The sequence below is a fragment of the Heterocephalus glaber genome, unplaced genomic scaffold (assembly GCF_053883595.1).
Source record: "Heterocephalus glaber isolate CG9 unplaced genomic scaffold, H.glaber_assembly_v1.0 deba00001600, whole genome shotgun sequence".
Classification (NCBI taxonomy): Eukaryota; Metazoa; Chordata; class Mammalia; order Rodentia; family Bathyergidae; genus Heterocephalus; species Heterocephalus glaber.
This window is the reverse complement of record NW_028258372.1, coordinates 19000040-19013704: the sequence shown is the minus strand read 5'-3', so window position 1 is coordinate 19013704 and position 13665 is coordinate 19000040. Positions and strand designations below refer to the sequence as shown.

At 37.5% G+C, this 13665-nt stretch overlaps 1 long non-coding RNA gene across 1 annotated transcript in view; it reads left to right on the top strand.

Moving 5' to 3' along the window:
- Nucleotides 1–3734, top strand: part of LOC110350943 (uncharacterized) — a 44223-nt gene extending 40489 nt beyond the window's left edge. The window contains exon 4 of the long non-coding RNA XR_002397905.2: nt 3071–3734. This is a non-coding gene — a long non-coding RNA (uncharacterized LOC110350943). The remainder of the gene's footprint in view (nt 1–3070) is intronic.
- The last annotated feature ends 9931 nt before the right edge of the window (nt 3735–13665 follow it).

Sequence of the window (13665 nt, the reverse complement as noted above, 5' to 3'; positions counted from 1 at the left end):
AGGTGTTTCATAGGAAGTAATTTTAGGATTTTAAGGAGGGCCACATATTCTGAAATGTTTATGAATCTGATAGGGTTCTTAGCATCCAAAGAGTGAAGATAAGTACTCTGGAAGGCTGAGGCAAGAGGATCACAAGTCCAAGGACAGCCTGGGCAACTTAGCCAGAGACCCTGTCTCAAAATAAAAAATAGTTTTTTAAAAAAAGCCAGAGATGTAGCTCAATGCAAAGTCCCAGTGTTCAACCTCCAGTACTGAAAGAAAAAAAAAAAGCAAGCATAAAAATACTATTATTGCTCATCAGTCATTGATTTACTCCTGATATGAGGAATTTGTATAGATCATCCAAATATTAAGTCACTAAGCCATAGGATATTTTGAATGCATTTGGGAATGGCAGAGCTATCTGTTCTTGAATAAGTGCCTGCCCAACCCCCATCCTCTGTAAGAGCTCTTTGTATGTGTGTGTGCACTTCCGTGAGAGAAAAATCAATATCTTCTTGGATGGATGGAAATTGAGCTATGTCAAGCATATGTGAGTTGTCCGATAGTATCTTCCTGCTAGGAATCTAATATATTGATCAAATTTCCCTAGCAAAGCATCAATAGCAAGACAGGTGAATGGTAGAAATGTTGGCTATACATTTTTCAGAAATGTCTCCTTTACCAAAAAAACAAAGCTTGAGATCTCCATGCAGGGCACTGCTCCTCTAGATGAGTGTCACGATCTCCTTGCAATTTCTGGCAAAGGTCACGAACACCATGCTCTCCTATTCCTGTAGTTCACCTGATCCTTAGAGAGGATGAGAAATGATTTTCTCAATTGGAACACTCCCCTCAAACACAGGGTTCTTCCTCTTCCTTCCTTCCCCTCCTCCCCCAGCCAAAGCAACATTCCCTTTCCCTCCTAGTTAACAGAACCAACTGTGTGGGTGGCTATTTGGCTGTAACTCTGTGTAGCAACAGAAATTGTACCTTTGTATTGTGCACATGCAGCTTTGATTGTAGTTAATAACTTTCGTTATGATTGTGGTTGTTAAAATGTGAGGATGACGATGGAAAGAAAGGAGGAAGAGGGCTCTCTGCATTGGCTCTTTCAGACATGCTTGTTCCTAGCTCAGAATGATGACACAAAAGCACAAGGGACATTGGCTGACACTGTTCCTCATTGATGAGCCTGCCTTTGGCTGCTAAAGAGGAAGAGACATGGTAAAGCAGAGGGGAGGGTGGACTTATAATTTTAAATAAACTGCCTTGTGATGCAGAAGGCCAGTGAAACATTTGAGATATTGAACCCTAGATACATGGAAAATTACTCACATGCTTTTTTTTTCCTTAATGACTCTAGTAATCCAAAGGAAAATTATTCCATTTGAATGACTCATCTAAAACAAGTTTTTTTCAACTGTGTCTTGGGCAAGGAAGAATCTATTCAGAGAAAACAATTTATTATTTAACATTCTTACAGGTCCGCAGAAGTACCAGTCAATTGAGTCCAAATAAAGAACTGTGCTATTTTTAACAACTTCTAGATGTTTTTGGCAGAACTCAGACCAGAATTTGTTAGAGAAAAGAATAGGTTTATGGTTTTTTTCTTCACATTTTAAATTTAAGATTTGATAATCAAAATAATACTTAAACTAAAAGACAGAAATAACAATGTTTATGAAAATATGGTGAAAGGGTTAACAAGGGAAAAGAACAAGAGTAATATGAAAACAAACTGTTCTGAAATTAGAAGTAGATGCCCCTGTATTTTTATTACTTCATTTCAATTATTACATAGAGTGTTAAAAGAGATTACATACTTTATAATGTGCTTTTATTCCCTGTAATCATGGCATTCCAGGGCTGGATAGGGATGTAGCTCAGTGATAAAGTGCTTGCCTAGCATGCATAAGGCCCTTGGTTTAATTTACAGCATCACAAAAATAATTAAGTAAATAAAATAAAGGTATTCTATCCTTTAAAGATGAAAAGCTACTACCCTACTGAAAATTTGTCATTTAAATATACAAAATATAATATGGACTGTTCATGGTTTTCAAATATTTAGTAAATGTTACTTTATTTGAAAATATGCATTATTACCAAAAACGTAAGCCTACCTTATTATCCTTGTTTATTGGTTCTTTTCTTTTTTTGGTACCAGGGATTGAACTCAGGAGCTTGTGCTTGTGAGGCAGGCAGCAGCACCACTGAGCTAAATCCCCACCCCGCTATCCTTGTTTAATTTATGAGGCAATGGGAGCCAAGGTCATACAACAAAACTATAATAAAATTAAAACATTCTTCTTAAATACTGGATTGATTATGACATAGGCCTATTTAGGCCAAATTTGTATACCAGACTTGGAACCATATTTCTTCATTTTTCATTTTCATTTTTTTTTCTTTTCTCTGACACTGAGTTGAGTCCATAGAAGTCCTCGGAAAGTTTTGTTTGATGTGTAAATTTTTTAATCTTCCTTCTGAGGGAGTAACAAATGATGGTTTTGTTCACTTTGTAGTGAAAATGAATATTATATTGTACTTTTCAAGGCCCGGAGCAGACTAAATGGCCTAATTGTGCCTTATACCATTTTCTAGTACCTTTACTTGGCTTATACTGTTGTTGATTATAATAAAAAGAAAGAAATTAATGAGAATGTCCTCACACTTGAATATAAAAGTTTGAGTAATAATATCATTATGTAACAATCTAATTCCCATACCTGTTATTTATCCTGTATTATGCAGTGTAGCTCTTTATTATCCTATATGTTTATCTGGTTTTACCAACACATCACAAGTAAATTGAATGTAAGACTTCTCATTTTTTTGTAATCCTATATCTAAAATGTTTTAATCTTTAGGGTCCTCTTGAAACTTTCTCCATTTAAAAATATTCCGTTCTCCATTTTTGCTGAAAATTATATATTCTCCCCATCTCCTATGTGGATTTTTATGCTCTGTAAATATCAATGCTAATTTATTTATTCATTATTTCCCTCATTTATACATCTAGTATAGTGAATGTATTATATTCCATAATATTTGCCACACTATTGTGATTATCTGTTTCTTTTCCTAGATTTGGACTGTCTGAAGGCATACACTGTGTTTGCAATATTTTCATCTGGTGTCGCACCTGGTACGTCATAATTGTACAGTGAATGTATTTTGATGGATGGCATCTTGTAAAATACTGTGTAGCTGGCAGGCAATGACTAAATGCTACCTACTGGTAATGACAATGCTGATTTACCTTCTGTTTTCATTATCTTTCTCACAAATAAAAGATTGAAATATTTGAAAGAATAAGAATACCTTTTTGCAGAGCAGGGTATAGAAGCTCAGGTAGATTTATTACTGTGCATGAGAGTAAATACCTATCAATTATTCTTTTTTCAATATAAAGTTCATTGAATGTACAAGAAAAGTTTATCACTTAGGATATAGAATTGTTTTAGGGGTTGGGGGAGAGGCTCTGTCAGGAAATTTTTACCTATAAACAAAGGCTGTCTTGATTGATCAAAAAAAAAAACTATTCTTGAACTAACATGGAAAAATAAAATGGCCACTGTTTTAAATATATTGTTGACAGGATATGAGTTATTTTCTATAAACTGTAATTGATGACATGGATAATATCTTCATGTTTCTGAGAAGTAATCTGTACATGGGGGGAAGGGATAATAAATATAATTTCTAACCAAAATAAAAGAATACCTTTTGATTGAAGTTTCAAATTACTGTACCATACAAAATCCTGGCTAGATGAAACAAACAACATAGTTTGGAGGTGGATAGATATTGCATCCCCCTGAAGCTATTAAATATTTTATCAATATGCATAATTATTTCAGTAGGTTGATCTATGCCTGCCATAATGTCAAGAAATCCTAGATGGAGATCAATAGATAGTATATTTTAAATTGTGTAGAATAAACTAAAGTTGATGAAAAAACCAGTGGATAATTATTTCTATTTTCATCTGAAATTCTACTTCTGGTTAAATTGAGAAGCCTTTTCAGAAGCATTAGAACTGTAATAACATGCCACTAAATGCCTTTGCTTGTTCAATTTTTCACTTGCAAGGGTAATCCATGCTTTAAAACTTGGAAACCTTTGAAATATGCAGTAGGCAGGAGGCTGGTGGGGAGATTGCCTTAAGGTCAGGGCTTTCAGTTCCTCTGTTGCTGAGTCTGAGGTTTCTGCCAAAGGCCATGAAATAGCCCTTCATTAACTGGTTCTTGGCAGCAAACATAATTAAACGCTAGCCAGAGATTAGAATGTTGTAAAAAGGATAGATGTCTCCTGTGGTGTGAAAATAGGACCAAAACGCTGATCCTATGACAATCACTACCCGTTAGTCGGTGGGATGTGATTTTACAAAATGGTTTGGAATAAAGCAGCTTTGTAACACTGGTAGTTTCTGACAGATAGAGCAATTTTTTGTGGTTCTGGCATGCACAGGGTGCAGTGGCTTGAGTCCACATGTTGGCAATTCCTCAGTTTTACCAAATTCCCTCCCAGTGAACTCTCACGGCAAGCCAGTGAGGTGAATGTTTATGCAGGTGGTGGTCAACTGTTTTTCCTGGAATAATCATCTTCCCATCCCAATTTTACCATAGAGGGTCTCTCAAAGGTGACAAGAAGTTTATGCTCCTTGAAGGTTGAGCTTGCTGTTGCTGCAGCTGCCAAAATATAGCCTCAAAGAAACAATGATTTGAACCTGGCTTGCTGACTGCTGTCTCTAGACTTCCTGGCACCACTCAGTTTAGGGAAGAAAAAAATATACCTGCTAGCATTCAAGTCTAGAATTGTAATGAAGTTAGGGTATCCAGATGTATCCTTTTAAAAGGATTAGCCCAGCATCCAGGAAACCTTTTGAGGATAATAAATTATTTACTTTTTCCAAAGAAGATAGGAAATCTTCAATTGTGCTTATAGAGATTAGATTTTTGGATAGCCAGAGCTGTTTTGAGTAGGGAGCAGGTAGCTGTTTATTTGACAGAGTACACCACAATAGATCTTTGTTTTCACCTGGGTCATTAGTGCATGATTCTGATTATGCCAAGGTCCCCTAAATATACCAATTACACTTTGCTGAAGTCTGCTATAACACATTTGGACAGTGTGGTTAAAGAAAAATCTAAAACCATCGTAGGGTGGGAAGGCGGGATTTTGAAATGTTAATATTTGCCTTTGCAAGATTACATATTGCAGATAAACCCTTCCATCACACAACTCCCTCCCACTTTCTTAGCTCACCATCCAAATTGAATCATTTGCTAAAACCTCTCTTCGAACCCTTAACACTAGTCAAACAAGACTGCCTGCCATTTCCTGGACACAATATAAATAAATATTTGAGGTCATGCTATGTTCCAGGTTGGTGTTATTATCCTACATACATAGAATTTCTTCACTGTGATTAGTAATTATCCATGTTTTTATTTAACCAAGAAATATTTAATGAGGATCTACTATATATCAAGCACATGCTAAAAAGTAAGGATGTGCCTTTCTAAACCAAGCTACACATAGAGAAGTGATCCGTAGGTGCAGAATGTGAAAGCTGCATATAAGTAGACCTTTTATTCAAAGATTTCTTTCCCAAATAATAATTTTTAAATCTATATGTACCCATGTATATGATTTTCTTACCTAAAACTTCAGCCGAGCTGCTGTTTTCTTCCATGCAATATCATATATTCAGTTGTGTATAGAAGCTAGTAAGTGTGTCATCATACACAAATAAGCAATTACAGTGTCTTGCATATAAAATTTTAAAAATTTAAATTCTCCTGACTCTATTTTGTAAATGGAGAAACATTCATATCTTTCTAGCAATAGTAAAGAAAGACTAGTGCTTTGTGCATTTTTTATACATTTGAGTTCATTTTTCTAAATGTCACACTTTTGACACAATTGGGTTTCAGAATATTCTTGAGTATTCATGAAAAAGTACTTTGTTTCCACATGCATTTCTCCTGTTCTGTTTTGGTTTATTACTGTGATGTCTTCCATGGTGTCACTATGGTCAGTAAACTGCTACAAGTTCTTACAAACCTGCAAAGAAGTAGCAGAGGTACAACACTCACCAAAAGTATTGGTGTTTCTTTAATGTTTTTGTAGCCTGGGGTCACATACTGAGTCCCCTCTGATCCAGCTGTAGGTTGGTGTATTGTGTCCATCCTGAATTCTCACACTGAGACCCAACCCCCCACCTGTACATCTCCTACCTGGTTTGTAGACTGCAAAATAGTGTTCTATCCTATACTTTGTTTCTGTCCACACTTCTGCAGGTCCTGCTCCCTAAAGTAAGCTGGACTAGAGGACAATCAGAATGACAGAGGCTGTCTGGGGCTTAATCATCCTTCTTGCTAACACTGACCTTAAACCACAGTCAAACTTCTAAACCTCATCTTCCTTTTTCCACTGGGTCTGATGGTTGTTATTGTGTCCTTGGTACAAACAAAAGTTCTGCTATACCCAAAAATGCCCAGAAATGTCAATAAGAACCCTAGGGAATGCAGCTTAACTTTTTAAGTCAAGACTCTGGCTTCCTATTTCTTAGAAAAATTTAACCGTATGGCCTTCTACCAATAATTGTTGGGCTGTGCTGTTTAATGGGTCTGCTGCTGAAGATATGATATATCATCTTCTGCCCACTAGATAGGGCTTTTTCCATGCCCCTCATATTTAATCTTGACTTTTTCCAAGTCTGCTAAATCCACCAAGATGTCTGATTTCAGTACACAGCCCTTTCTAGCCAATCTTAGCCTCTTACTGCAGACAACACAACTATGCCCAGAAATACTCAACTGTAGTATGTCTTGATTTCTCTTTCTTATGAATGTCTCTATATTTAAAGTAATTATAAATCTTTGTACCTAATCCTCACTATGACAGTTTTCATTTTCACCACAAAAATAAAAGGATTGACTATAACTGTATCCAGCTGCCTTTTGTTCTGCCTGCCTCTGAATGTGATAACCTTGTTCCTATACAGAATATCAAAGGTTAATTTACCAACAAATACTTATTGAGTGTTCCTTATGTATCCTGAACTATAAAAGAACTGACATGTGGAGATTACATTTTTTGTAATTGTTATATTACATTCTTTAAACCTAGATTACCTAAATACCTATTCAAGAAACCCTGGGAATCTCCTATGTCTCAGGTACTGTGACAAGACTAGGGGATAGAGCTGAAGCAAAAATCTGGACCTTCTCAGAATCCACCATCTGGTGGGGAACCCAGATCTTAACAATCTCACAAATAAATACATATTAACACAGTTGAATAAGAACTGTAAAAGAACAGTATGGGGTAATGTGTATCATAGGGAGAAGTGTCTTGGCATGAATTGATTCAGTGAAGTTTAATGTGAAGTTTGAAGGATGAGTGGGAATAAAAGGAAGAATAACATTTCTGGAGAAGAATACCATATGCAAAAGCCCTGATGTAAAAAAGCTTGATGCCTTAAAAAAACGGAAGTTAAAAGGATCAGTGAAGCCAGAACACGTAAATTAGGAAGAAGGTGAGAAAAGGCTGAGGAGAGGAAGGCCAAGGACCAGATCCTATATGGCCATAGTAAGGATTCTGGATTCTGTCATATGCGCCATGGGAGGGATCAAAGGATTTTAAGAAGAAAAGCACAATTTGATCAATTTAAAGGATCATTCTGACTGTTTATAGACAATGGAGTAGAGCCAGTAGGGGGTGACCATCTAGGAAGCTCTCAGCACAGATGAAGTAAAAGAAGATGATGGTTGGTGCTTTAGAGCCAGGGAGAAGTGAACAGATTCATAAGACAACAAGTTTCTTTTGTAGGAGTATGAAAACAAGGTGTTAACAAATATAGTTACTGAATAATTTGGAAATGATCATTTGCTTTGCACTGCAGTCACAGAGACTCTGTTCCAGTGCTTTTCAAGGCTATACACTGAGCAAGACCCAAACCCTCAGCTGGCATGCAGAGGAAACAACTGGTTTTCATTTTAGCACACGCTTGCCTGGGGCTGTGTGGTCCCTTTCAGGATTTTAAGAAGTGAATAAGTGATTTTTTATAAGGCCGTCATCAGAATCCACCTTTAAGAGATCTGTAGACAACAAAAGCAGGAAATAATGAATATTTTCCTTAATTAAGTAGACAGTCTCTTGCTGGTGCCTCCTCCCTTATTCTTTGCCTCTTTCTGGATGTGCAGTGGAAAGAGCCGGTAGGAGTTATCTTTGAAATGCACCTGCCCAATGTATACCCAAATCTACACCCCTTCCACACTGCCAGTCACACTGACATGCTTCTTTTTTTATAGGCACACCCTTCTTGCTAATGCCCCATGTCTGACTAATTCTTCTCAAGCCCTCTTCTCCCCTCCTTCTACCTAGATCCCGCCTCTCTCAGTGCAGCTGGGAAACGTGTAATAGTATAAATCATGTGTGAGTGGGAAAGACATGCTGGACTTCCCAAACAAGTTTTTCCTAGTATCAATCTGTCATGCTAAGAAAAGGAATTCCTAAACTAGGCATAGTGGTTCATGGTTGTAATCCCAGCACTCTGGGAGGCTGAAGCAGGAGGATTATAAATTCCAGCCCAGGCTGGGCAATGTAACAACTTAGTGAGACCTTCACTGGGTGGGGGGCATCTGGGAAAGTAGCTCAGTATGAAGGCCTTTGGTTCAATCCCAAGTACAAAAGAAAGGAAGAAAATGAAAGGAAGGAAAAGAGATAGAAAGAAAGAAAGAAAGAAGGAAAGAAAGAAAGGAAGGGGGGAGGGAGGGAGAGAGAAAGAAAAGAGGAAAGAGAGGAGAGAGAGAAAGACAGAGAGAGAGAGAGAGAGGGAGAGACAGAGACAGAGACCCCTTTCCCCTACAGCCAGACGAAAACGACTTTCTCTCTTTACAACCAAGTTAGAGGCTTTTAGTAGCTTGTGGAATGTCTTATGTGGAATATCTTGCCTCAGAAACCTGTACCCTGATGTCAGGGACACTAAAGACTTAGAAGAGAGAAATACACTTTTGCTCCACCCCTCTCACTTCTCCTAACTTCAAAACTTGCTAATTTAAAAAGAAGAAAGAAATATGTCCAAATGTTGATAGTAGTAGTTTCCTCTGGGTGATGAGATGGGGCTTTTTAGTGAATGTGCTTCTTTATACTTTTTGTGCATTCTAAAGTCTCTACTACTAGGGTGTATTAACTGATAGTTAAGAGAATATTGTCAAAATTAAAATCACGCTTCCCTGAATTTTTTTCTAGGAATTTTCTTCTTCTTTCCTCCCTCCCTCCCTTCCTCCCTTGCTTCCTCTTTTCCTGTCTATTTTACTATGTATCCATGTATGTATGTATGTATGTATGTATCTACCATCCTAGAGATGGAGTCCCGGGTCTTGTTCATACTAAGCAGGTAATCTGCCATTGAGCTATACCCCCAGCTCAACTTTTTTTTCTTATACTTGTACTTTTTGATTGGGTATACTTGCAATTGAATACCAAGTCTCTTATGTAACCCAGTAGGATTTTCTGATCTCATTGGCAAATTGTTTTTCCATTGGTACAATACCCCCACTCCCTAGATGCTTCAGACTGTGCACTTCTAGAGTCTGTTTTTTTCCTTGTTTACAGATCTGTCACTGTAGCTTGTGCTTCCAGTCATCCTAAGTCTTGAAGGAGAATCCAGATTCTGTTGACATATTTTTACAATAATAGTAGACCTGCATGGACTCCAAAATTGCCAACACTTATCATTCCTGGAGGAAAAGAAAAACCATGTATTAAAGAACCTGCTGACATTGCTATGTGGAATCTACTACATTAAATGCTGTTAAGAGTGCATAAGATAGGCATGGTTCCTGTCCCTAGGGGGGCCAGCTGTGATTTGAGAAAGGTTATTTCTCCAACTTTAAAGTGTTGGCAGAAAACACTGATTCTTCCTTCTTCTTTGATCAAGACATCTGTGAGGCTAATAAAAGACAAAGCCATGTCAAAGTGAGCTACGTAATGGCCTGCAGCAATTTTTGTAGCCCAAATAAAAAGCAGAAAGTTCTTTTAAGTAAACAAAACAAATAATCCAAACCACTATTCCCTAATCATTTTGATTCAATAACAAAATAACCCTGTTTTAAACTTTTTAAAATTTTTCAAGGCTATTTTGTTTGTTTTGCTTTTTGGTCAGGGATTACGTGCACATAACAGCAAACTACTGTAGCAATTTTAAGCAGGAAGGGCAGAACACAGGACAATTCACTGGAAGAACTGGAAGAATGGACTGCTATATAAGAAACCAGAAAGACTCTTTAAGAGGAATCCCTGGTGCCAAGGGGTTGTTCTTTTCTCTTCTAGTTTAGTCACCATACCATCTTCATGTCCTGCAAGATGAGGGATAACTTACACTGTTCACCATCTCCAACAGTAAAATAAAATACTACAGTAAGGAGGGAGAGTAAATAAAAGTAACTCATTATGGTACGCATAACAAACATAGGAGCAAATTAGGGTAGCTCATAGAGACCTTATTTCTGCACCTGTCCCCAAGTCCATAGTTGGTATTTATAATTTTATTTTATGGCCACTTCCTGCTCCTAAGTCCCCATCCAGGACTTAAGCTGATCTCAATTCTTTACCTGATAACTCAAACATTCATTTTAAAGGGTTTGAACTCTTGGAGATCCTACAGCTATTGGGCTAGTCCACATTCAATTAACTTTTAAGACTGTCACATAATTGGCAGAAAAGGCAAATCCACATCTAGAACAAGTATCTATTCCAGTGAGAATAAGTGACTGCCTCTCTCTCCTATTCCCGTGATGGAAAGAGATGAATCTAATTAGCCTGCCACTGTGTAACAGACTCGTCTGCATCCCACTCAAATATGATGTTATATTAGGGATTCAGTATTGCTCTCTGTTGCCAGCAGGTTAAGCAATCAGTACTTACCAGATCAGCTTTGGGACCCCTGCCTATCCTCCACCCCTACTATCATGGCCACTTTATTCATGAGCCTCTGGACCAGGCCCCAGGGTGACTCATAAAAGGTGCTGACTGACAGCCATAGAAAATTACTCTATGTGTCTGATTATTGAAACCTTCTTGGCAATAGCCACAACAAATTTCTTAATCCTATGACCCATTCAGGACTCTTGGCTACAAATAGCCGACTCTGGTTACCTTGAAACAGAAATAGATTTTATTGGATGGCTTGGGGTGACTTCACAGTATCAGTGTGAAGGCAGGTAAATGAATCTATAAGGAAACCAAGAAAAGCTCACAGCCAAGAACAGAGCAAAGGCCATGCCAGAGGGAAAGTCAAGGTAGTACCTTTCCTTTGGCAGTCAATTTTGGACACTGACATTTTCACTGCTGGACTCTTAAATTTCCCGCAGCTTCTGAAAATATGTTCTACTTATTGCTGTGTCTTTGGGTACTTCCATATGAGGCAAAAAAACCTTTGGAGGAGCGTCTATTTGGCCAAAGCTGGGCCATATGCTTCTTGTCATGGATTTGGGATAGGGACACAAGCTCACTTTAAATCTCATATAAGCTGGGGCCTTGCCTCCCATCAAGACTTAAGAGATGAGGACCCTATGGTCTAGGAAGCAGCTGCAAGGCAGATAGACAAAAGCTGACAGATGTCCACTATACTCTCCAAGCCTCAGTTCGCTCATCTGTACAATAGAGATAATAATATCCTCTTAAATCCTTGTCCTTCACTATGATAGTTATCCTAGTATCCTTTTTAGTCTCCTCCTTGCTATGAAGATTAAATTAAATAATACATATAAAATGAAATAAATCTTAATTATCATTATTATTTCTATTATCTGAAAGAATTTATCTCCTTGTCCTGAAGTAGTTTTTGAAATTCCTAATCCTAGATCAATCCAACTATCCTTTTCCTCAACTCCTGCTGTGCAATTCTAAAATGACTGGTAAAACCACCCCAGATGAATCTACTAAAAATGAATAATTTTCAACCTCAAGGACTGCTCACGTACCTCCTGCCCAACTCTGCTCCCATTTCCCCAAACAAATGGATTGACTTGTTTTTTTTGAAGAGGAAAGGAAGGGTTTACATGTAAACTCTTTTCCTCCCAACCGTCTACTAACTCATCACTCATTAATTTTATTTGCCCTAATTATTATTACTATTGCCTTCAGCCCCAAGTCCTAAATGACGTCAGGTTTTTCCTCCCATCTTTCCCTGTGGCTGTACTATCAGGCAGGGGCCCAGAAAAGACAGAATAGTACAACCACAGGCGGTATTTTCTACATCTCTTCGCCCACTGGTTTCTTCCCTGCAGTATCAAATGGTCACTCATTGGACATCTCTTTTTCTCACTCACTGAACATCACTGATTCTGAGGTTAGTCAAATAGAACTATTGTTTTTGTATATTTGATAAATGTATTTTATAAAAATTAAATGCAGCACCAAAAATTTTAAAAGCATAAGGAATAAAAACAATTTGAAATCTCTAACCTGGAGAAAGCCATTTTTATCACCCTTCTCGATCCTATCTTACTAGTCAAACACATGGATATTTTATGTCTGGCTTTATGCAGAGAAAATTTAAATCTCTTTTCTTTCCTGTACAATTATTTTTTTTCTATACGTCATCATTTCAGTGATAATATTATGCTATTTTTTCTCCCATGTTAAAAAATTCTATTACATTCTAGTCCAAGTATCACTTTATTAGTCTACCCTCCTTTTTGGAAACATTTCCTGAAAGAATAATCATTTCTCACTTCATTAACTTCCTCTAGTCCAGTCTTGTTTGCAGATTCCTCTTCATCTTCCCAGGGACCTGTCTTCAGAGCTTTTCCCTTTTCTAGCTATACTCACTCCTTGGGTGATTTCATGGAGATTCATGGCTTTAAATACTATTTTTATCCTATTAATTCATAATGTTTCTATCTCATCCAGGGGTTCTCTGCTGACATACAGACTTCAAGATGCCTATTGGACATTTCCCTCTGGATGTCTGATAGGCATCTTCAACATAACACATCCAAAACTGAACATTTGAGTTCTACCCTCTACCCCAAACCTACTTCTGAAATAGTCCCCAGCCCCATTTTTTGGTACTTAGTCAAAGATTGGCATATCTTTGATGCTTCTCTTTTACTCCTATCTCACAACTAATCTACCGAAAAATCTTATTTGTTCTACCTTCAAAATATATTTAATTTTTTATCACTTCTCATTACCTCCACTATTGATCTCCTGAACCACCTCTTGACCATCTGTCTCTTGGATTATTTCAATAGTATCTTTATACTTTCTCTGTGTTATGGGATGACTTGTATCCCCTCAAAAAGATTTGTTGAAATCCTATCCCCAGTACCTTGGAATGTGATCTTATTTGGTGATAGGACCTTTGTTAATGTAATCAAATTAAAAAACAGCTCATATGGGGTTAGAATGGGTCCTCATCCAGCACGTCTGGTGTCCTTGTAAAAAGAGAAAACAGAAAAAGGAGGAAGAATAATATGCGAAGACAGAGACACACATAGGCAGAACATCATAAGGCAATGGAGGCAGAGATAGCTATGCAGTAGCATCAAGCCAAGGAACACCGAGGAATTCCAGCAATAATAGAAGTGTAGAGAAGGGAATGGAATGGATTTTTCACCAGTAACTTTGAGAGAGAAAATCCCTACTGAAACCTTGATTTTG